The sequence below is a fragment of the Schistocerca nitens genome, chromosome 4 (genome assembly GCF_023898315.1).
Source record: "Schistocerca nitens isolate TAMUIC-IGC-003100 chromosome 4, iqSchNite1.1, whole genome shotgun sequence".
Lineage (NCBI taxonomy): Eukaryota > Metazoa > Arthropoda > Insecta > Orthoptera > Acrididae > Schistocerca > Schistocerca nitens.
Window position 1 is genome coordinate 635,397,018 of NC_064617.1, and position 22,707 is coordinate 635,419,724.

At 40.3% G+C, this 22,707-nt stretch overlaps 1 long non-coding RNA gene across 1 annotated transcript; it reads right to left on the bottom strand.

Moving 5' to 3' along the window:
• Positions 1 to 348: 348 nt before the first annotated feature.
• LOC126251409 (uncharacterized) lies at positions 349 to 15,164 on the bottom strand. The gene is made up of 3 exons (XR_007545730.1): positions 15,105 to 15,164; positions 13,950 to 15,029; positions 349 to 398 (listed from the first exon to the last, which is right to left on the bottom strand). It is a non-coding gene; the product is annotated as an uncharacterized LOC126251409 (long non-coding RNA).
• Positions 15,165 to 22,707: the final 7,543 nt, after the last annotated feature.

Genomic DNA, 22,707 nt, shown 5'->3' on the forward strand with positions numbered 1-22,707 from the left:
CCCAAAATAGATTCTATTTGTGGTGTGTCTGACTTGTTATTAACACCAGTATCATTTTCAGCCCAACTATAGAACTCTGCAATACCTTCAACTTCTGCACTTTCACTAACCACCTGTGCTTGAACACAGTTTTTATTAACTGTATCACTTTTACTCATAGTATCCCAAAACCTTTTATTAAATTCTAATTTATTCATTCTAACTACATCAGTATTTTCATGGTATTTACTCTTTACATTGTATCCTCTCCTTTTACAGTTTCGGTTATGTGTTGTCCTGTCATAATATTGTCTAGTCCCAAAACTACGGACATCTAGTGGCACTGTCCACCAATTCCCGGCTGGTTTCCTCGGTCTGTCCGTTTGTAGTTGTCGTTTTGTTCACTAGTTTCAACAAACCTCCTTCTATCTTGTTCTCTTCCCCAATACCTATTTCTATCATTCCTGTTATCTCTCCTCCATCCTCCCTCCTGTGTATTGTTTCTGAAATCATTTTCATATCTCCTATCTCCCCTATTTGGAGCATTATTTCCAGAATTTTCAAAGTCTCTCCTCCCATAATAATCTCTATTTACATTCCTGTTCCACCCCCCATACTGGTTGTTGCCAGAGCCAAAACTTTGGTTATTTTCTCTTTCCAAGGCCCTATCTAATCTATCTACAAATTTCAGGAACTCTTCCATTGAATCGTCTGGTCCATGGACCAATTCCCACTGCAGTCTCTCTGGTAATCTACTTTTTAAAACATCAATTTGTGTCATAATATCAAAAGAGTTATTTAAATGAGCAAGTTTTTTCAATTGATCTCTGCAAAATTTTTGCATTCCCCCTACTTTCCCTCTATACACTGTTCCATTTAGAAATTCTGACTTTAATCTGGCTTGTATGGATTGTGACCAAAATTTACAAATAAATTTAGCTTCAAACTCTTCAAAAGTATTCCAAGAATCATTATTCTCATTTGCCCAGGACAAGGCCTCCCCTTCTAGAAACCGTTTTACTAACTTAATTTTTATGTTATCTGACATTCCTACAACAAACATATCCTTACATTGGTGAATAAAGTCAATAGGGTGCAGATTTTCACCAGGAAAGCATTTCACTTGGATGTGCCCATACATTGTATTTTGATTGTAAATCGTTTGTTTGACCATCAATGCGTCCTCAAATTGTGTATATTTAGCGTGTATATTTTCTACTTTTGTATCTACAATGGTGGTGTACAGGTTGTATTCTTGTTTAAGGTTTTCTGATGTTTTGTCTATTCTCTGATCTAATCTTCCAACTTCAGTATCTACTCTGTTGTAGATGACAGCAATGCTGTCTGTGTTAGCTTGTATGTTTTCATTTAAGCTTTCAACTTTAACTTGAAATTCTTTTCTGAAGTGTATCAACTGTTCACTAGTGTTCTTACTGAGAGTAGTTTTAAATTCCTCACACTTCTCATTGAGATGAGTACTTAATAGATCAACATCCAAACTTAACTTATCCAGTCTATTTGTGTTTTCTTTAAGTTTCAAACTTACTTGTTCATTTGATTGTTTAAAATCCAACCTTAACTTATCCAGTCTATCTGTGTTTTCTTCACTTGATTGTTTAAAATCCAAACTTAACTTATCCAGTCTATCTGTGTTTTCTTCACTTGATTGTTTAAAATCCAAACGTACTTCTTCACTTGATTGTTTAAGTTGTGAGCTTATTTGACTTGCAAACCCTGCTAGCCACTCTGTTAAGTTTAATTGTTCCCCATCCCCTGGTTCAATTTTTACATTTCCTACGATCTCATCACTCTCAGGTAGAGACATGTTCACTATTAATTATTTTAAATGACAACAACAAAACACCTAGCTTTATGCTATGATGTCGTGATCGGTGTTCTTGTTGGCTTTCTTCACTTATATTCAGTTTTATCGAAGCTGAAGTCTTGATTGATGAATTCCATTGACATAATCCAGACGGAGCGGTGTGATGATAGTTTTTCGTAGCCGCACAAACACAATTTATTTATTTATTTTTGACATATTTTCACTGTTGACACACTGCACAAATAAACTTTTTTGGAATGCTAAGTACTTACGAAATTTATCGCTGCACTATTATCATCGATGCACTCAAAGATCCCAGACGAGCCCCCACTTTTGTAAATGGTCCACCTGGTCGTAGATATTGCTAATTGCTGTAATCGCACTATTTCACTCCAATTTACGGAGCTTGTTAGCACTTGATGTTAGGTTGGCGCCATTAAAATGTATTGTATTGTAGTAATCGCTGCTGCTTGCTGGATCGCTGCTGTGTCTCGATGCTGATGTTGGCTCTAAATCTGGTTGTCTAGGGTAAACACATGAGGTCCCGTGTTTTTCATGTGCTTTTGATGATAAAGAACAAACGAAACCAACACATATGTAAACATCAAATATTTATTACTTTGGTGGCCATCTTAATTCCACTGTCCACAAAAGACCATAACACAACACAAAGTAGTACTTCCTTTACATGTTCTTTGCATTGTTTTTCCATCCCAAACAATAACACAGAAACACACTTCACCAAAGTGACATTCCGACTGCCCCTGACTGCCTCCGACTGTTCTTTCGACCCTTCTCGCTGCTTGTATTTATAACATTGTCAAAGAACTACTAAAAAGAGATATAGTTTATAAGTCACATGTACATCTGTTATCATAATTTGTGCAGAAAAGTTATTAATTTGCATCGAGTGACATAATTTAACATGTTATTAAAATGACAGACAGATTTGTTGACTTGACAGAATAATTCTTTGTTACAAAAAGGTCGTTTTTTAGAAGTTTGTCAATTGACTTCTCTAATTTGCATAAATAAGTAAGTAACATGAATTATTAAGAATTACATTGGTTTTCGTCTAAAATAGGATTGATTACGTGAATACTGAGTGAAAACGCTCCTAGTGAACAAATAGGTTTCACTGGGTGATTTTTATTTAAGGAGATCCAAAATACCTAAGTTGGCCACTATTTTTCGTACTTCATATTAATTATTTAAGATGAACTTAGTGTTTTTACATGATGACATTTGCTGTATCAGTGATCAAGTGATATAAACTTTTGTGTGGGTCAGTTATTCAGTGTAATTTAATGGGTTGACTGTTTATGGAGACATGTTATGCAATCATTGTTAACATACGCAATAACTTTTATATAATCATAAATACTCATTAAACTGGTTGAATTTGGAAGGGATCGCATACTTCATTAAAGTAAAGCCTTTAATATGTTCCGTTACAGTGGATAGCTGTCCAAAAATGTTTCCCACCTGCTCCCCTCTCCTCGAATTTGCGAGAAGAAGAAAAATTCATTAAAGGAGACTATTTAGGAGTAAAAACTATAACAAAATTCTAAATTACTCTTGAAATATTAGTTATGTAATTAAATGATACTGAATTCGCAAAATAAATTCCAGGACGCAAACCAGTGCTGGGCTGTACTTGTTGCTAAATAAACGTAATTATCGAATTATTTAGATTTGATTTATCAGGAATGTTGCAATAAATGTACAAAACAGCGATATAATTCAGTCAATGTTAAATAAATTTTGAATCGATATAAAAAAGAAAAGCTTTGTTCATTAGAACAGGATGATCCTGGAATCGTAATAAGCAAGCGTACAAAGCTCACAAACTACGGAATTATTCCTGTTGTTCACTCAATTTTTTTAAAAACTACACAACTTCTTTTTAGTTTTTGCCTGCTTGTTTTGCTACTTCAGATCTCTTTCCATCAAAATCATCTTTGTAAAATGTTATAATCCCTCCAACGCCTGTACAAAACATAAAAATAAATCTTTCGAACGATTTGGAAAACTTCATGGAGTCATTGTCAAAATGACTCTTGAGTGATACAATCAACTGGTTAGAAACCTCAAAACATCATTTTCTGGAAAATTCTTGACGTCTTTTCAATTTGATGTTTTCGTTACTACCTTCATTGAGACGTTTTGGAGTTTTATGTTGGTGCAAAAGTTTAGATTCATGAAAGATCAATATCAGCAACATATTGAACACTTTTAAGTCAGATTTCCTCAAATTTAAAATCACGAGAGTCACTTAAAACACCAGTAACTGCTTTTATTTGTTCATATCATTTGATGATATATACACTGTGTGATCAAAAGTATCCGGACACCCCAGAAAACATACGTTTTTCATATTAGGTGCATTGTGCTGCCACCTGCTACCTGGTATTCCATATCAGCGACCTCAGTAGTCATTAGACATCGTGAGAGAGCAGAATGGAGCGCTCTGCGGAACTCACGGACTTCGAATGTTGTCATGTGAATGGTTGTCACTTGTGTCATAGGTCTGTAAGCGAGATTTCACACTCATAAACATCGCTAGATCCACTGTATCCAATGTGACAGTAAATTGGAAACGTGAAGAGACACGTATGGCACAAAAGCATACAAGTTGACCTCATCTGTTGACTGACAGAGACCGCCGGCCGTTGAAGAGGGTCGTTATGTGTAATAGGCAGGCATCTATTTAGACCATCACACAGGAATTTCAGACTGCATCAGGATCCACTGCAAGTACAACGATAGGCGGGAGGTGAAAAAACTTGGATTTCATGGTCGAGCAGCTGCTCATAAGCCACACATCACGCTGGTAAAGGCGAAACGAAGTCTCGCTTGGTGTGAGAAGCGTAAACATTAGACGATAGAACAGTGGAAAAACGTTCTGTTGAGTAACGGATCACGGTACACAAAGTGGCGATCCTATGGCAGGGTGTGGGTATGGCGATTGCCCAGTGAACGTCATCTGCCAGCGTGTGTAGTGCAAACAGTAAAATTCGGAGGCGGTGATGTTATGGTGTGGTCGTGTTTTTCACGAAGAGGTGTTGCGCCCCTTGTTGTTTTGCGTGGCACTATCACAACACAGGCCTGCACTGATGTTTTAAGCACCTTCTTGCTTCCGACTGTTGAGCAATTCGGGGATGGCGATTGCATCTTTCAACACGATCGAGCACCTGTTCATAATGCACGGCCTGTGGCGGAGTGGTAACACGACAATAATGGTCTGGCCTGCACAGAGTCCTGATCTGAATCCTATAGAAAACCTTTGGGATGTTTTGGAACGCTGACTTGGTGTCGGGCCTCACCGACCGACATTGATACCTGTCCTCAGTGAAGCACTCCGTGAAGGATGGGCTGCCATTCCCAAGGAATCTTCCGGCACCTGATTGAAGGTATGCCTGCGAGAGTGGAAGCTGTCATCGAGGCTAAGGGTGGGCCAACACCATACTGAATTGGAGCATTACCGAAGGAGGGCGCCACGAACATGAAAGTCATTTTCAGCCTGGTGTCCAGATACTTTGGATCACATAGTGTAGATTAGAATTCAGCAATTCTGTCTTTAGAATTTCTACTGGATGAAAAAAAAAATCCAATGAACATTTTTAAATTAAAATAGCTCTCAAACTTTTGCAAATAATCGTAGACTCTTGATGCTTTGGCTGATATCATTCTATCAGTTCCTTAGTCAATAGAACAGTCAACTGAAGTGATGATATCGATTGAGAGACGATAGTAGTTTCAGTGTTTTATAAACTTTTAGTGAGACTCCTTATTTGCTAGGATCCACGTTTCCAGTTTGAAAATCCAGCTTCAGCCCAAGGTTTTTTCGATGATATGGCCTGGCTGCCGAAACCGACTATTAGCCTTTGCTCACACACTTCAGTAGAAGTTTGACAAATTCCTTTATTATTTTTGTTGCGTTGAAGCCATGGATGAAGCCAGTTTCCACAGGCATGAATTTTTTATATGGACATGCCCCCTCCACCACTCATGTAAGTCAACTTATTTCTGCAAACACCACAGTTGCATACTGTCATGTCAACTTACATGTAAGTTACAGGAATTAAAAGTCATTTAATCTTCCTACATGATGTCACTTCGCCCAACATTGCCTACAAGCTTCAACAACTGTCTCTGGGTGAAACTGAAGCGTTGTAAGAAGTGTCATACTGTGAACCGACGTCCATGCACTAAGTCCAAACTGTAGGTACAGGTGATGGTAAGGTACAGGTGACGGTACCTGAATACACATGGTTACACAACAAGTCATTTATTAACAACAAAACGTATACACCAAAAAACTCGTAATAACCACACTCAAGATGCCCGTGAGGGCCATTGCATGACCATGGTGAATGGCTTGAACAGTGATCCTAGAGGGTACACATTCCTCAGAGATCGAGTATGCAGTGCAGTCTTTTGACCACAGAGGAACAATGGATGCTTGACCGGCCAAGTGTGCAAATGGTTGCCCGTCTCACAGATGCCATTTCATTCACAGGTCTGAGAGATATAGTGTACGGGTGGTGGCTGTGCAGTTTGCGTACGTGAAAGTAGGTAGTGCACATTGCGCTAGACCCACGTAGACCGCAGCTCAGGGCTCGAAGAATGGTGTAGATGTCTGTGAGGTATCGGCTGCTAGCTCACATAGCTGTCTCTCTTTGTGTCCTGTGCACTTGTGGGTGCTGCATCATTCCCAAGGTTTGCCCTAATGGTACTTCTGTTTGGGGCATGTGGACAAATGTCAGCCCATTGGCTGTGTCATTTGCAATTGCAGTGCTGCCAGCCATGGCTGTGGTAATAGCTGACACATAGGCCCACCCTTGGGGAGTGGAGCTCAATAGGGGTGAGAAGCGAAAATGTTCCGTTTGTAGCTAGAGTATGTTTGAGCCTCGCATGCCTGTGGTGGCGTCAGCACAAGCGCGATGGCAGTGGTGTGTGACGTCAGGTGCAGCTCATGTAGAGTGGGGAGTAGGGGTTGTGCAGGCTGCTGCCTGCAGCGTGATGTCATTATGATACAGCATGGATATTTCAAGCAGAAATGGCGGCCAGCGCGCGTAACGTAGTCTGCTCGCCTCTGTGGTGGGGCTGGCCGGTGGGTCAGTGTAGGGTGTGGTCTGGGAGGCTGTCTCGGTGGGGTGAGGGTAGGCTGGGGCCCATGTGGCTGTTTGGTGTCAGCAGGTGGCTTGAGTGAGCCACTGGCAGCTACAGGGGTGGGTTCTGCCTGCTCAGTTGTGTATGGAGCATCATCTGTTGCCAAGTCCTCCACCAGGTCGAAGAAATGTGTGGTGGTCAGCTCTGTCAAGACTCTGTCGATCGAGACTTTATTGTCAGCCTACCGTTATACTTGATCTGCAATGTCTTCCCCCTGTGGGTTATCATGTGGTGCAGTCCCGAGGCTGGTGGCAGAAGTAGTGGCTGTACTGCATCTATGTGCAGCACGACATGTGTGCAGTGCTGTAGGGCTGCATGGACAATGGCTTTGCCAGTGCTTTGCTGTATCCGTGGGTCTGGTCAGAGGCTGGCCATGTGACTGTACAGGTCTTCAGCTAGTGGTGGGGCTGAGATGCCATGTGACAGTGGTACTTTCTCCAATAATTCTCTGGGGACGGAGAGCAACTGGCTATGGATGAGGTCTGCAGGTGAGACACTAGTCTCTTCCTTCAGGGTCATTTGCAGGTGAAGGTGTATGAGCGGGAGTGCCTCCAACCAGGCAGTGCCATGGCAGTTCAGGGATGCCTTTGGTGTCTGATGGAGCTGCTCGACCATTCCATTACTTGCCAGATGGCAGCATGTCATGTGGTAACTTCTCATCCGGTGTAGCCGTGCGCTACACAGACAGGTGACACGTTTGATCAGCACACAGTGTAAGTGGTGTCATGGTCTGTAGTTACACGGCTGGGGCAGCTGAAGTGCATGACACAGGTGTCAACAAAGGCATCATTGAACATCTCAGCGCTGATGTCCACAATGGGCAACACCTCCTGCCAATGGATGAAGCGGTCCACGATTGTGAGAAGGTAGTGCTTGCCTTGGGATGGAGGAAATGGGCCTACGATGTCCACTTGGATGTGTGTGTAGCAGTGTGTCATGTCAGGGAAGGCATCGATGGGCACATGGGTGTGTCTCCCCAACTATGGCATGCTGATATGCCATGCAGGCATGTGCCACTGACAGCAGTCTTTTTGGAGTCTGGGCCAGACGAAATGTGCAGCCACGAGCGACACCATAGTGTTTGCACCAGAATGTGATAACCCATGGACATGCTGTGCCAGAATTTCTCCTGGAGGAATGGAAAATGTGTGCCTGTCATAACGACATGCCAAATCTTTCAAGAGGAATGGGCATCAGTTCTAGACATAGGCCACTGGAGGCATCAGATTGGAAGCTGTCCAGTTCTCCATCACTCTCCTGCCCCGTTATCAGAGAATCTTTTTAGAGTTATAATTCTCAAGACTTACAATTATAAAGTACTTCAGATCAAGGTGCAGTTTATAATTAAGAAGAGGTTTCTTGTGTGATGTCTTCACAGTTTAACGGGATAGAGATGACACTGCACCCACAGGACAAGCAGTCTATGACGACACTGTCCACCCTGGAGATGTGGCGGATGTCTGTTGTGAACTGTTGTATTTGGCCTGGTGAACAGTTGGTGTTGTTGATCCAGGAAGTGTGTGTTATCAGTTTATGATCGCTGAAGATAATGAAGTGGTGGGCTTCTACTGACGAGCAGAAGTGTTTCATTGCATGATATACAACCATCAGCTCAGGGTCGTACGCACTCTTACGAGAGTTGTGATGCCAATAACTTCCATGAGAAGAAGCCAAGTGGCTGCCAGCTGCTGCCAACATGTTGTTGAAGTGCTGCACCAATAATAATCCAGTTGGCGTCCCCAACGACGACCAACTCCGCATCTTGTATTGGATGGGCGAACAGCACCGCTACAGCGAGTTGCCATTTAGATTCGGTAAAGCTGTGCTCCATTTCGTCAATCCAGGTGACAGGAGCACTTACTTTCGCAGTGGGACCTTGTTGCGCTGCAGTCAGGGGTTCAAGTACAGTGGCAGCATTATGCAGATAGTGCCAGCAGACGTTTACCATCCCAAGATAACGATGCAGGTCTTTGTAAGTTTGTGGCCATGGCATGTTCATCACCTGTACTTTGTCTGGCAGAGGTGTGGATCCAGTAGGGGTGATTAGGTGTCTGAGAATTCGACCTCACTGACCCTGAATACACATTTCAACAGGTTGATCATAATGCTGGCCTCTCTGAAGCATCAGAAAATGGTTGTTGGGTGACTGCAGTGGAGCTCGGGCGTCTTCAAGAACGTGAGAATGTCGTTATGGTATGCAAAGGAGCATGGTAAACCGCGCAAGATACCATCCAGGACGCGCTGCCACGTCTGGGCAGCATTACTAAAACTGTGAACACCATAAACACGCTCTTGAAGAGCATGAAGGAGATGGTAATCGTGGTTTTTTTCTATGTCCTCAGGTGCCACAGGGATGTGCGCGTACGCCTTCGAGCAGACTGTTTTGCAAAATATCGTCGCTCCTGCGAAGGCATTTTTAAAGTCCAGCAAATATGGCACTGGGTATCTCACTGGCACTGTCCTTGAATTTAGTGCATGGTAGTCCCCACATGGGAGCCACAAATTGTTCTTTTTAGACACCAAATGTAAGGTGGAAGACCATGGGCTGCTAGATGGTTGGATGACACCTTGTAGCAATATTGCCTCAAATGCGGCCTTTGCTATCACGAGCCAGTCAGGTTGCAAGGCAATGTGAGCAGCACAAGAAGGGATGCCTGAAGGTGGTAATAAAGTGGTGGAGCGTTGAATGCTTGACGTCCCTTGGCGCCCCAAGCAGGTGAGTTAGCTCTAGAAGTTTGTTTTGAATGTCTGTGAACAGTCTGCAGCAGCCCACAGCTTTAAGGTTGAAGAAGGCATTTTGTCATCACTGTTCTGCTATCTTCAGACTCGTCATAGAGTCGATCAACTGGGTGTCTATGAGATCCAAAAGCAACTTGTAGAGTACAAGGATATCTGCACCTAGGATCAGCTCACTGAGATTGGTGATCGTGAGCCTCCACAGGAATGTGTGCACAATCCAAAATCCACATTCCGATGTTCAATGCCCAACCTTTTATGGCTAAATTGTTTGCTGCCAGGAGACACAGTATTTTGGTCTTCCTTGGGCTTCCTAAGATCTCTTAGCATGGTCTTAGGAAAAGTTGATAAATCTGACCCAGTGTCAACGAAATACTTCACAGCCCCACCCTCTTCTGCCACAAACAGACACTTCAGTTTAGTACTGTAGCCGGGTGCACCTAGGCTCAGTCGCAGCTGGCATTTGGATGCAAGCAAGGTGCACAGCACTTGGTCGCTTCATTGCTAAAACGGGAGTAATACCAGCAGACGCTGCTTGGAGCCAGCTCCAACGTCAGCAGGGTATCGTGAGAGTGGCTACTGTTGCATTGCCAGATCCACGAGCCACGCCGCCCATCACCTGGTCTGCTGTCGCTGTGATGCCTGCTGTGCTCTTGCCATGAGCATGCTAACTGGTCGCTCTGTGTGTTGAGTGATGCCATCTGCATGATGTAAATGGTCCGCCTTTTTCGTTGATATTGCTAATTGCTGTACTCGCACTATTTCACTCCCATTTACGGAGCTTGTTAGCACTTGATGTTAGGTTGGCGCCATTAAAATGCATTGTAGTATCGCTGCTGCTTGCTGGATCGCTGCTGTGTCTCGATGCTGATGCTGGCTCTAAATCTGGTTGTCTAGGGTTAAAAATATGAGGTCCCATGTTTTTTATGTGCTTTTGATGATAAAGAACAAACGAAACCAACACATATGTAAACATCAAATATTTATTACTTTGGTGGCCATCTTAATTCCACTGTCCACCAAAGACCATAACACAACACAAAGTAGTACTTCCTTTACATGTTCTTTGCATTGTTTTTCCATCCCAAACAATAACACAGAAACACACTTCACCAAAGTGACATTCCGACTGCCTTTGACTGCCCCCGACTGCCTGTATTTATAACATTGTCAAAGAACTACTAAAAAGAGATATAGTTTATAAGTCACATGTACATCTGTTATCATAATTTGTGCAGAAAAGTTATTAATTTGCATCGAGTGACATAATTTAACATGTTATTAAAATGACAGACAGATTTGTTGACTTGACAGAATAATTCTTTGTTACAAAAAGGTCGTTTTTTAGAAGTTTGTCAATTGACTTCTCTAATTTGCATAAATAAGTAAGTAACATGAATTATTAAGAATTACATTGGTTTTCGTCTAAAATAGGATTGATTACGTGAATACTGAGTGAAAACGCTCCTAGTGAACAAATAGGTTTCACTGGGTGATTTTTATTTAAGGAGATCCAAAATACCTAAGTTGGCCACTATTTTTCGTACTTCATATTAATTATTTAAGATGAACTTAGTGTTTTTACATGATGACATTTGCTGTATCAGTGATCAAGTGATATTAACTTTTGTGTGGGTCAGTTATTCATTATAATTTAATGGGTTGACTGTTTATGGAGACATGTTATGCAATCATTGTTAACATACACAATAACTTTTCTATAATCATAAATACTCATTAAACTGGTTGAATCTGGAAGGGATCACATACTTCAATAAAGTAAAGCCTTTAATATGTTCCATTACAATACCCCCCTCGGGTAATATCATTTACAGAATGTTAATGATATTAGCCGACTAGGACAAATGTGTCAAATGGTTAAAATTTGGAAAAGTTCTACTTTAATAAATTTTTTTTTTTGCTATGCATAATGTGTATGTATACAACGACCGTTACACCGTTTCAAAATGACTTTTTCCTGCAAATATTTTTGTTGTGTTGTTTCAAATGCACTTTGTGTTATGGCTCTCAGTACGACAGCATAATAAAAATATTTAGTAATATTTGAAAGTAAAAAAAAAATTGTTAATCTTTGCTACCAGTGAGCCACATGGAAAATGATCAAAAACAGACACAAATATATCACATGCGATTTTAAGATACATAAAAAATATATGTAAATTATTTCAAAGTCAGCTCTCATTGAGTCACAGAATAATCAAGATAATAGAAGGAACATAAATATATTACATAGATGGACAGGTCAGATGTCCATAGGAAAATATTGCAACTGTCTGCTCGTTTTGAGCCACATAAAGGAAATGAAAACAAAGAACATAATTATAAGTATGGACATGATATATAAACACAAACACTAGAGAAGTCACATGTATGAATATCATATGCATTTAAAAAAAAGAAAATTTTCAAAAAACTTGTCTCCCATTGAGACACATAGTCAAGATAGTACAAGAACATATTAATACCAAAATTGCACACTTAATTTGGTCACAACATAACACAAACATCAAACTTGGTAAACATCTGATTAGCTGTAGAAAATTGTACACAAATCTTATTCCTAAGAAAAGAATAGTAACAAAATGATGGGTCTTGCACAACAATTTTTACATTGTCTTTTATATTTGGTGCAAGTATGTCCCATATTCAACAATACAAAAAGAAAGTAATAAATGTTTGTCACCTTCTTTCCCATTGCAAGTAAAGAAGATGTCACAATATTTAATATTCAATAGTGACAATAAAAATATAAAAACATTGTCTCAGATATCTGGAACTTTTCCAGGGTCTGTAGCATGAGTGGTAGTTGCTATTTGACACACCCAGTGAAAATCTTTGCTGATAACATGCTTTACGGAAAATGGGTAAGTAACTGTATTCAAACAGGGAAATGTGCTTCATCATGTTTATATGGTTTCAATTCAGTGATGTTTCTTAATCCAAATAACCTTCTTGATCTGGGAAAGATAAGTCTATAAGCATTAGGATGTGGGCTTTCTTTTGTTTCAAATGGACCAATGTCAATGTTTACTTTGACATATAGACAACCTAGCTCAACATCTTTGTCTATTTCAGTATTTTCAAACAATAGATCATTTTCAATTTCTTTAGTTCCTAAGTCTAATCCCTCTTTCCTACACTTAGACACATCCCTCTCTGTTTGCATAGCATTGGCATTTAAATATAAACCTTTGTTTTCATCTGTTCCTCTTAACACTGTGTTGCCACTCAACAAATTATTGTTTTCACCCCATTTTTTATAAAGTCCACTACGGATTCTTATCCACCATATAGGATACAAGGTTGCACTTACCTTTGCTAATTCTTTCCAAAAGGCATCTTTGTTTATACAGTTTCCATAGTTGTTCCACAAAACTTCTAAAAACTTTTCCCCTTTTCCTTGAAAACACACATTTACATTCAATCCCTTTATATTTTCTTTAATATTATTATTATTACCATTCTCATAGATTAGTGTTTCATAGTTCCCAATAGGCAATAGCTTGTCCTCAGATACACATTCCCTAGTCTGCATTTCACTTAAATTAACCTCATTATTACCCATGTTTGTCACATCACTTACCTTTATCTCATCATCACTTTTCAATTCTACAAATACTTTTATTTCTTCCTCCACACTCTCATCAATAACATCACTTGATTTACGATCATTATTTAAATGTCCCTCTATTTCTTCTTCCTCCTTCTCCACAACAACCCCATCTTCAGTTTCCCCCCTATGTATCTGAACCTCAGCAATTGAGTCTTTGGCTCCATTAAACACTTCGTCATCCCCCTTCGTATCAAATAAACCCCCCAAAATAGATTCTACTTGTGGTGTGTCTGACTTGTTATTCACACCAGTATCTTTTTCAGCCCAACTATAGAACTCTGCAATACCTTCAACTTCTGCACTTTCACTAACTACCTGTGCTTGAACACTGTTTTTATTAACTGTATCACTTTTACTCATAGTATCCCAAAACCTTTTATTAAATTCTAATTTATCCATTCTAACAACATCAGTATTCTCATGGTATTTACTCTTTACATTGTATCCTCTCCTTTTCCAGTTTCGGTTATGTGTTGTCCTGTCATAATATTGTCTAGCCCCAAAACTACGGACATCTAGTGGGACTGTCCACCGTTTCCCGGCTGGTTTCCTCGGTCTGTCCATTTGTAGTTGTCGTTTTGTTCACTAGTATCAACAAACCCCCTTCTATCTTGTTCTCTTCCCCAATACCTATTTCTATCATTCCTGTTATCTCTCCTCCATCCTCCCTCCTGTGTATTGTTTCTGAAATCATTTTCATATCTCCTATCTCCCTTATTTGGAGCATTATTTCCAGAATTTTCAAAGTCTCTCCTCCCATAATAATCTCTATTTACATTCCTGTTCCACCCCCCATACTGGTTGTTGCCAGAGCCAAAACTTTGGTTATTTTCTCTTTCCAAGGCCCTATCTAATCTATCTACAAATTTCAGGAACTCTTCCATTGAATCGTCTGGTCCATGGACCAATTCCCACTGCAGTCTCTCTGGTAATCTTCTTTTTAAAACATCAATTTGTGTCATAATATCAAAAGAGTTATTCAAATGAGCAAGTTTTTTCAATTGATCTCTGCAAAATTTTTGCATTCCCCCTACTTTCCCTCTATACACTGGTCCATTTAGAAATTCTGACTTTAATCTGGCTTGTATGGACTGTGACCAAAATTTACAAATAAATTTAGGTTCAAACTCTTCAAAAGTATTCCAAGAATCATTATTCTCATTTGCCCAGGATAGGGCCTCCCCTTCTAGAAACCGTTTTACTAACTTAATTTTTATGTTATCTGACATTCCTACAACAAACATATCCTTACATTGGTGAATAAAGTCAATAGGGTGCAGATTTTCACCAGGAAAGCATTTCACTTGGATGTGCCCATACATTGTATTTTGATTGTAAATCGTTTGTTTGGACATCAATGCATCCTCCAATTGTGTATATTTAGTGTGTATATTTTCTACTTTTGTATCTACATTAGTGGTGTACAGGTTGTATTCCTGTTTAAGGTTTTCTGATGTTTTGTCTATTCTCTGATCTAATCATTTAGCTTCAGTATCTACTCTGTTGTAGATGACAGCAATGCTGTCTGTGTTCGCTTGTATGTTTTCATTTAAACTTTCAACTTTAACTTGAAATTCTTTTCTGAAGTGTATCAACTGTTCGCTAGTGTTCTTACTGAGGGTAGTTTTAATTTCCTCACACTTCTCATTGAGATGAGTACTTAATAGATCAAAATCCAAACTTAACTTATCCAGTCTATCTGTGTTGTCTTTAAGTTTCAAACTTACTTGTTCATTTGATTGTTTAAAATCCAACCTTAACTTATCCAGTCTATCTGTGTTTTCTTCACTTGATTGTTTAAAATCCAAACTTAACTTATCCAGTCTATCTGTGTTTTCTTCACTTGATTGTTTAAAATCCAAACTTAACTTATCCAGTCTGTCTGTGTTTTCTTCACTTAATTGTTTAAGTTGCGAGCTTATTTGAGTTGCAAACCCTGCTAGCCACTCTGTTAAGTTTAATTGTTCACCATCCCCTGGTTCAATTTTTACATTTCCTACGATCTCATCACTCTCAGGTAGAGACATGTTCACTATTAATTTTGTAAATGACAACAACAACAAAATACCTTGCTTTATGTAGTTATGCTATGATGTCGTGATCGGTGTTCTTGTTGGCTTTCTTCACATCTATTCGGTTTTATCGAAGCTGAAGTCTTGATTGATGAATTCCATTGACATAATCCAGACGTTAATCTTCCGAGCGGTGAGACGATAGTTTTTCATAGTCGCACAAACACACTTTATTTATTTATTTTTTTTTCACTTTGACATATTTTCACTGTTGCCACACTGCACAAATAAACTTTTTTGGAGTGCTAAGCACTTACGAAATTTATCGCTGCACTATTATCATCGATCCCGGACGAGCCCCCACTTTTGTAAATGGTCCGCCTTTTTCGTTGATATTGCTAATTGCTGTAATCGCACTATTTCACTCCCATTTACGAAGCTTGTTAGCACTTGATGTTAGGTTGGCGCCATTAAAATGCATTGTAGTATCGCTGCTGCTTGCTGGATCGCTGCTGTGTCTCGATGCTGATGCTGGCTCTAAATCTGGTTGTCTAGGGTTAAAAATATGAGGTCCCATGTTTTTTATGTGCTTTTGATGATAAAGAACAAACGAAACCAACACATATGTAAACATCAAATATTTATTACTTTGGTGGCCATCTTAATTCCACTGTCCACCAAAGACCATAACACAACACAAAGTAGTACTTCCTTTACATGTTCTTTGCATTGTTTTTCCATCCCAAACAATAACACAGAAACACACTTCACCAAAGTGACATTCCGACTGCCTTTGACTGCCCCCGACTGCCTGTATTTATAACATTGTCAAAGAACTACTAAAAAGAGATATAGTTTATAAGTCACATGTACATCTGTTATCATAATTTGTGCAGAAAAGTTATTAATTTGCATCGAGTGACATAATTTAACATGTTATTAAAATGACAGACAGATTTGTTGACTTGACAGAATAATTCTTTGTTACAAAAAGGCCGTTTTTTAGAAGTTTGTCAATTGACTTCTCTAATTTGCATAAATAAGTAAGTAACATGAATTATTAAGAATTACATTGGTTTTCGTCTAAAATACGATTGATTACGTGAATACTGAGTGAAAACGCTCCTAGTGAACAAATAGGTTTCGCTGGGTGATTTTTATTTAAGGAGATCCAAAATACCTAAGTTGGCCACTATTTTTCGTACTTCATATTAATTATTTAAGATGAACTTAGTGTTTTTACATGATGACATTTGCTGTATCAGTGATCAAGTGATATTAACTTTTGTGTGGGTCAGTTATTCATTATAATTTAATGGGTTGACTGTTTATGGAGACATGTTATGCAATCATTGTTAACATACACAATAACTTTTCTATAATCATAAATACTCATTAAACTGGTTGAATTTGGAAGGGATCGCATACTTCATTAAAGTAAAGCCTTTAATATGTTCCGTTACAATGGCCAAGTTCTGCCTGAGGATCTGCAGGTTGGTGTCCATTGACAGGGCTCCGGAGGGCATGTGTCGTCATCGAGTGAAGGTGGCTGGTGGGGGTAAGGGGTCAAAGACAGCTGTAAATGTCGTGCTTCGTGTCATTGCCAGTGCATCGTGCACCCTTTCCGCTGGGTCTACTACGGCGTCCAGTTGCATATTGGTCTGTGTGACTATGAGTGATTGCACCTGACTGGGAAGGTTGCACACCCGGATAGCATACAACAGTGAATCCAGAACCATGTCTGATTGCGCAAGGCTCCTCAGGTGGCACAGGAACTGTGAAGACCTCTGGTCGCCACGTTCTTCTTAGGGCTGCAGTTGCTGTACTCGCTGCTCCTCGGGCGACGAAATTCGGAGTATCAACACTTCCTTAGCCAGTTGTAAGAGGACTGCATCGGTCGGGTGGTTATTATGTCCTGTACTTCAGCTGTGTAATTCTCGTCAAGCTGGCTCACTACATGTCCAAATTTCGTGAGGTTGCATGTGATAATACTGCTTAGGAAAACTGCCTCCAGTACACTAAACCACATGAACAGGTCACAGAGCCAAAAGGTGGGTAGCCTATCCAACATACATTCTGCACTGGTTGCTGCTTCAGCTGCAGTGGAGGGCAGCAAAGTGGAGCTGTTTTGCTCTCAAGAATTTTCGTAGGCTGGCTATGGGTGGGCAGAGTCTGTGCCTGTGGGCCGTGCCTGCAACTCGCTTTCCAGGAACTGATTACATGCTAACAGCTCCTCTAGTTGCCTTTGGAGATTGGCCATAGTCGCCATTACCTTATTGTAATAAGTTCTCACGCAAAAGGGGACACACTAAAAGTACCGAGACACATACAAGGAAAATACATACAAAAAGAATGAATATATGAAGCCCAGATGTTGTCTGCGCCAGACTACGGGCTAGCACAGACATGTTCGAAATTGAGTCCACTCAACTCACGCCAATCGAGTACGCCACCAGGTGTTTTTGTGTACCGATAAACACGCCGGAGTCACCACTGAAGTGGCAACGATCGGTTTTTGCCATTTTCAAAACTGTCGTTCTGTGAGCCGACTTACTGTCACACCCATACACAAAGTCCAAGCTGTAGGAACAGGTAACGGTAATTGAATAATGTGGTCACACAATAACTCATTTATTAACAGCAATATATGACAGGGTTAAAGCCGAAGTGGTGTAAGTCACGTTTTTAAAATTATTGACTTAAGTGCTGCAATACAATTTTGAAATATAGACCTGTTAAATGGAAGAATGGTGTAACTCACAGTTTTGTTCTTACCCCCATAGACGGCGTTAGCAGTTTCACTTGTGAATAAAACGGCCGCTTTGTTTACAGGCATTGCGGTGCAAGTCTGACTTACGCCATTATTCCTCTAAGCGCTTCTAAGGTGTGCTTTCGTACTGTGTAGTTTACGTGTTTTGGTGAAGATGGATCCTCAATTTGATGAAGACACAAGTAGTGAACCCAGTATATTGCAAAATGCAGGATCTAGTGATGATTATGATCCTTCAGAGAATGAAATGTTTGGTTCTGCAGGTAAGTTTAACTCACGTAGTCTATCATTTGGCCAATTACGTTAGTAACACATTATCAAGTCTTTGAAGTTTAACAATGACTGGCCTATAAACGTAATTTCACTGAAAATAATAGCAAACGTGGTGCGCGAGCTAAACGATGTAGCATAATTTCTGCAAAACAATTCGTAAAAATAATAACAATCTTGATACACAACCTCAAAACATCGTAGCATAACATTTGGAAAATAATTATGCGTGTTTGTTTGGTTGCAAAGGAAGAAGTGGAAATAATACAACATGAATTACCAAATCGAAGTAGAAAGAGGCAAAAAAGGGGGAGTACAAAGCAGGAAAGAAAGAAAAAAAGAAATTTGGGTCAGGCATATGAAACTAAGGAAGGGAGAAAGGTTTCTGAAAAGACGTTCTCAAACATAAATTGTAACTGCAGATTAAAATGTATAGATAAGATATCTGAAGTGGCATGCAAAAGTTCATTCGAAACATTTTGGAATTTAGGATCTTTTTCCTGTCAGAATGCTTTTCTATGTGGGTTAATTATGCAAATAAGTCCTCTACACAGGCGTCCTAGAGATGGGTCAAGATTGCCAAAGTCAACCAGCAATCAATTTTATATTCAAGTTGATGGAACTAGTTTTAAAGTATGCAAAAAATATTTCCTTCAAACATTCCAAATATCAGATGGGCGGTTGACCAGAGCTGTACAAAAGTTGAAAATGGGAGAGCAACCAGATTCAGACAAACGAGGAAGTGGGATACCCGTGAACAAAATCTCTGATGAAAGAATGGATATTGTCCAGAAGCATGTTTCATCATTCCCCTCATACCAGTCTTATTACACAAGAGCTCAAAATCCAAACAGAAAATATTCATCCCCTGACCTTAATGTACGTCTTATGTATAACTTATACAGAGAATACTGCAAAGAGAAAAAAATCTTACCTGTTAAAGAGCCCATTTATCGCAGATGTTTCAGTCATGACTTCAACTTGCACTTTCGTGCTCCATGTAAGGATACCTGTGTGAAGTGCGACAAGTACAAATTACAGATGTCCACTTTAGAAGATGCAATAGAAAGAAAGAACGTGGAAGTACAACACGAACTTCATCTTCGAAAGGCGGAGTCTGCTAAAACATCCATGAAATTAGATAAAGAAAAGTCATAGAAAGAAAAATTGTATTATGCCTTCACTTTTGACTTGCAGAAAGCTCTACCATTCCCCAAACTGACCACTTCTGTGGCCTATTATAAAAGAAACATGTACTTATACAATCTTGGCTGTCATGAGCTGTCAACTGATATTGGCTTTATGTACACATGGGATGAGACAATGGCTTCACATGGGTCACAAGAAGTAGGTTCTTGTGTTACAAAACATATTACTACAAGAGCTTCAGCTTCAAAACATGTTGTCATGTATAGTGACACTTGTACGGGGCAAAATAGGAATTTGAAATTTGCGTTGTGTCTCATAAAATTGCTTCACACCAGTGTTAACATCGACATTATGGACCATAAATTTATGGTTAGTGGCCACTTCTATCTCCCTAATGATTCAGATTTTGGATCTAAAGAATCCTGTGCAAGAGGTAAAACAGTTTATGTTCCTGCTGATTGGTGCTTTATAATCGCAAAATCAAGAAGAAAGCTTTTATTGTTACGCAAATGTCGCGTGAAGACTTCAAGTCTATGAAGAATCTTGAAGAAGCTATTACAAGGAGAAAACAAAATGTCGCTAAAAAACCAGTGTCGTGGCTTAATATGCAGTGGATTCGTTTACTGAAGAACGAACCTTTTATGCTCTATTACAAGGAGACTCTTAATGAGGATTTTCCATTCTCCGCTCTATGTCTAAAGCCAGCCAAACCAGGAAGGCCAGTTTCACGTGGACGTATTGCTATGGAAAACCTATGCCATGGACCAAGACCTGTTACCAAGGAAAAGAAAAGGGACATGCTATATCTTCTACCATACATTCCACCCATCAACCATGCTTACTTCTAGGGACTTACAACAGCTGAAGCATCAGTAGATGATGCAGGCCCGCTGGATGTTGTTGATACTGAACGTGACTGAACATTGTCATAGCTAAGAAAAGATATTTCGTTGTACTGCTCTTAGTTATTTCTGAAATATATCGTTTGTCATTAAAAATACCTTTTGGTTTTACTTAAATTTACTGCAAATACAAGATTGGTTAATGGCAAAATGGTGTAAGTCATTTGGGCCCTTAAAAGACACATCATTTTGTATTAAACCGTTTTCAATTATGAACACATTGAAACAATGACACCTCCTGTGATGTAAAATACAAAAAAAGTGGTATGGATTTCTTGTGGAACTTATTATAATGCTTCTCACAAAACCTTCTGTTTCTCAAAATGCATTAAACATGACTTACACCACTTTGGTTTTAACCCCCTCATATGTAGATCGAAAAACTTGTAATAATCACACTCGAAATGTAGGCGAGGACCATCGCGCGACCGCGGTGTACGGTTCGACCACTGATCCTGGAGAGTTCCACTCTTCAGTGATCGAGCGCGCAACGCAGTCTCGTGGCCACGCAATGACAATGGAGTTGTCCCGGCGGAGGTTCGAATGCTCCCTCGGGCATGGGTGTGTGTGTTTGTCCTTAGAATAATTTAGATTAAGTAGTGTGTTAGCTTAGGGACTGCTGACCTTAGCAGTTAAGTCCCATAAGATTTCACACACATTTGAACATTTTTTGACAATGGAGGCACGACCGACGGAGCGTGCGAATGGTCGCCTGTATCGCGGCTGCCGTTTAATTCGCGGGCGCGAGAATGTAGCCAATGAGTGGCAGCTGTCCGGTTTGCGTACGCGACGGTGGGGAGCGCGCGTTGTGCTCGACTCACGCCGACAGCGGCTGGCGAGATCAAAGAACGGCGTAGATGTCCGTAAGGTATCGGCTGCCAACTCGTACTGCTGTCTCTCTTTGTGTCCTGCGCGCCGGTAGACGCCGCATACTTGCCGAGCTTTGGCCTAAAATGCCTGTGTCGTCTGCAATTACTGTGCTTCCGTTCACGGCTCTTGTAACGGCTGCCACAGAGCTCCTCTCATTGTATTCTCAATTGCTGAACTATATACGTCTTTGTATCATATGTACAGTCTTAGACATAAAAACTGACCGCCGGCCAGCCGCCACAGAAACGAAGTCCGAGTCGTTCACTTAAGGTGGCCAATAAAACTGACCGCCCCTGACAACTGCCATCTGCACAATCTGGCAACACTGTAAGATGCGGAAGTGTTAGGAGGAAGTGTTGTCTACTTCCGAGATATTCCCGCAGTGTGTGAGCCCGTGGTCTAGTGGTAATCGTCGTGCCTCCTGAACTTATAGTCGCCTGTTCGCGTCCACCTGTATTTATTATATTTTTTTTTTTTACTACATTTCGGCCCTCGTCTAAAGTTATGAGTCTGACTGAACATCGAAGATAATTCGCTTGACATTATACCCACCAGCAATAACAAGTATTCCAGAAACAATTCCGCAGGACAGCTCGTGGCTGCGTCGCGATCATAACAGCTTACGCTCGAGCGTTTCTTCGCGCTGCAGCGGCTACCGGCCACCGGCCAGACACCACCCGCCGCCTGAAATCCGGCGCCGCCCATGTGAACGCAGCGCGACGCTGTCAGTGTATGTATTAACTGTCATTTTCGTATTTGAAGTTCTAGTTATCATCTTGCAGTTAAGCATTGCATTTTGCATACTTGTAAATCATGAACTACGGTTAAGCATTGTAAAATTGAGTCGCAAGTGGAAAAAGGTGTAACATCTGCAACACAACGTTTACTTTATGTATAACAGAGGGGTGAATGCGGAGGAGGCAACTCGAAAGATTTGAACTGAGTGTGGAGCGAGTGCTTTTGGGAAAAATACGCCAGAAAAAGATATTCTTGTTTCAACAAAGCTCGTCCTGGCATGAATGATTTTCCACATTAAGGTAGTCTCGACTACTGATATATGTGATAGATTACCATTTTACCATCATGCGACATTTGCATTCAACAGGCAAAGTTCAGAAGTCTGGCGTAGGAGTACTGCATGCTCTAGTACGAAACAACAAAAATCATGGAGTGAATATTATTGAACGTCGTCAGGCCGCTCATTGAGCATTCGTACACAGTACTGTTATTGGTGACGTGTTATGATGCCTTTATCATTAACTTACTAAGAAGAAATGAAAGCCTGATCCCCACCAAAAGACGTAAACTCGAGCAAAGAGTAGTGTGAACATAATATTTTACATCTGATAGCTCCAAAATGTGTTTTGGGCCACGAATTCTGCTCC